The sequence below is a fragment of the Haplochromis burtoni genome, unplaced genomic scaffold (genome assembly GCF_018398535.1).
Source record: "Haplochromis burtoni strain Fernald_Lab_line unplaced genomic scaffold, NCSU_Asbu1 Contig_5, whole genome shotgun sequence".
NCBI classification, from domain to species: Eukaryota; Metazoa; Chordata; class Actinopteri; order Cichliformes; family Cichlidae; genus Haplochromis; species Haplochromis burtoni.
Genome location: NW_024582366.1, coordinates 3,173,036 through 3,175,970, shown reverse-complemented (window position 1 = coordinate 3,175,970; position 2,935 = coordinate 3,173,036). Strand labels below are relative to the sequence as shown.

The 2,935-nt window shown below is 39.6% G+C and overlaps 1 non-coding gene across 1 annotated transcript; it reads right to left on the bottom strand.

Annotated features, from left to right (window-relative positions):
* Positions 1-2,514: 2,514 nt before the first annotated feature.
* LOC121814871 lies at positions 2,515-2,620 on the bottom strand. The gene has a single exon (XR_006054624.1). It is a non-coding gene; the product is annotated as a U6 spliceosomal RNA (small nuclear RNA).
* Positions 2,621-2,935: the final 315 nt, after the last annotated feature.

Below are 2,935 nucleotides of genomic sequence, written 5' to 3'. Positions count from 1 at the left end.
ATAGAGTCATAACAAACTGGACTTTAGCTGGCTTCTAACCCAAATAAGGCAACTCAAAAATCTTCATAAAGAGTGAAATATATCTGTTAAGTGCAGTTTTCTGTTAAGCTGCCTTACTTGACTTTCTCAAAGAGGACAGAGAAAACGGGACTGCAGAAAATCAAAGCTGCTCTTTCTGTGACTGGTTTTTTCTTACCATATGAAGCTGTGTAAATGCTGCTAGGTCCTAATATGGCAAATCTCCACGGCTTCTTTTGCAACTCGGCCTGGAATTAGTTTGAAATAATTTTCTATCTCCATGTAGATTTTTTTAAAATAGCAACCAGGATTTACAACGTGCAGCACAGTGTGCTTTCTTGTCAATAATGTATTTAAAAAAATATTAAATCTCAATACAGAATAATTTTATTTTTTTTTTAAAAACAAAACCCTAAACACACTTAAATATCTGAAAAATGTCTGAGATGACCTTTATTAACCTATCTGATAGCCTGATATGGGTCTGTATGTTCATCCATCTCCATACAGTGGCACATACATGGAGCCTGACAATACTTTGCCTGGGAGCCAGGGCTGGATAAGAAAGCAACAACTTGGATTTACTTCATGACAAATGCCCCACAACCAATTGATTGGCCAGTGGGAATCAGAGATAAGAAACTGGACCCATTGGCCACTCGAAGCCTGTGACCTTTCAACCATCCATCTCTGTCCGCATGTGGTCCCGCTCAACGTTTGGCGCTCAGATCTTCCATTAAAATCTCCGCCTTTGACAAAGCAAGCAGATGCTGCTATCGGTTTGTCCATCCAGATTGGCCTATTAGGACATAATACCACGCCCACCTCCTTCTCCCTTCCTCTCTGTGCAGTTTGGAGACCCTGGTCCATCGCAAAAGACACAGAAGACATTATGCCAAGTCTATGGTCCCTTTCAAATGACAGAATCCCAAACTAAACTTTTCCAGAGATGAGTAATGGGATCTACTGGCCCATATTGAAAATGCTTGAAAGACAATTCTGGGCTCTTTGAAACATACACAATGGCTAATTTCATAGTGAGGTCAAACTCTAGACTTTATTGGATTCCACATTTCTTGTCTGCCTGATGAATTTCATTCATTTTTTAAATTTACTTTATTCATTAGGAAAAAAGCTGCCAAATAAAGAAAAACTAGAACATAAAAACATAAATTAGAAAAAATATTAGCATACCTATAAATGGTATAAAAAAAGCTTTAAAAAAAAAGCAGTCATGTCTCACTGAATGTGAATTTAGATATCTAACGCTACAGAAATGATCCTGTTACACAGGTATTCCTAATCATAACTGGATGGTGTTTTTCACATTTAATAACGGAGACTTTCAACTTTAAAGTCAACTTTTCAATATCTAAATACAATGAAATAAAACAAACAAACAAAAACCCAAAATACTTAATAATCCCAGACTGTATATAGCATGGTCATGTCACTGTGACATGGATAGAAAAGTGATATACAAGTACCTGTTTCTATTTTGCGCGCTTAAAGCTGTTTTACTTCAAACCTCCTTCACACACACATTTATAAATGTGCTTATTTCTGTATGTAAACACGTTTAACCTAACATTCACACTATAATAGATGTATCAGGCAGTGTTGCCAACTTAGCGACTTTGTCGCTATATTTAGCGAGTTTTCAGACCCCTTAGCGACTTTTTTTCTAAAGAGCGACTAGCGACAAATCTGGCGACTTTTTCTGGTATTATTGGAGACTTGTTTACGACGAGTTTTTGACGTGAAAACGCGTATCGCTCTTACTCTCAACAGGCAGCGGTGCTGCCTTGGCCACTTCACCCGTGCCAAAGCGCTCCCAGGCGGAGGACAGTCCTCCCCCAGCTGCTATCAGGGCAGGAGACGTTCACACCTATGCGTCCAAACTGCAAATGAATCGCGCATGAGCGAAGCCGCTGCTCCCGCACTGACTGTAACGCAGTCAGTTCTTTTACTGTTATGCTGTTTTGTGGATCACAAGGTTTAAAACTACTTATAAACACACACTCTCACACACAAAGTAACTCCACCAGAGGGCCTATTTCGGGTCACTTTTGCCGGTCCAGGCCCGGGTAAAGGAGCAGGGTTGGAATTGTGACATTAAAAAAAACAATAATTGCTAAAAGAAATTTAATTTGTAGTTCTAAATAAACTCTAAATGCATTTAGGACGTTTTTTACTCACTTTATGTCTCTTCCACGATGTTATTTCTCTCTCCAACAACGTAGGTTACAATTAGATCAGCATGACCAATTATGCAAATTAGGCGATGACATCATTTGGCGACTTATAGCGACTTTTAGGACAGCCAATAGCGATTTTCCTTACTGAGGAGTTGGCAACACTTGTATCAGGGGCAGTCCAGAGTTAAGAATCTTGCCCAAGGATGCTTCAACATACAGACTAGAGGAGGTAGGGATCAAACTGCCAACCTTCTAATTAGTCGACAACCTGGTCTTCCTCTTGAGCCACAGTCACCCCTAAATTTGTAAACGTGTCACGATTTTACGTGTCATCCTTGCACATGGACCATGCTAATCTTCTCTGTACTATTTCCAGTTTAGTGTATGCACTTGGCAAAGCAAGCACATCCACTGCTTACTTAAAACCCACCTTGGCCCATCTTGGTGTTTTGACACTAGATGTGAGTGAGCAATGGCTCTAAAAAAGCAAGGACCACTGCACACTCACTCACAAGATGGCAAATAATGAGTCTGATGGGGAACATAATTTGCAAAATTTCATGTAATCTCTTCAACTTTAAGTAACTGAACCCAAAAACTTTTATATACAGTCTATGAGGTGAGTGCATAGCCATTGGATAGGATACAGTAACCAATAACTGTAAGAGTCAGGGCTAGTGTTACGAATTATGGCTTCACACTCTGATTACACCCTGTTT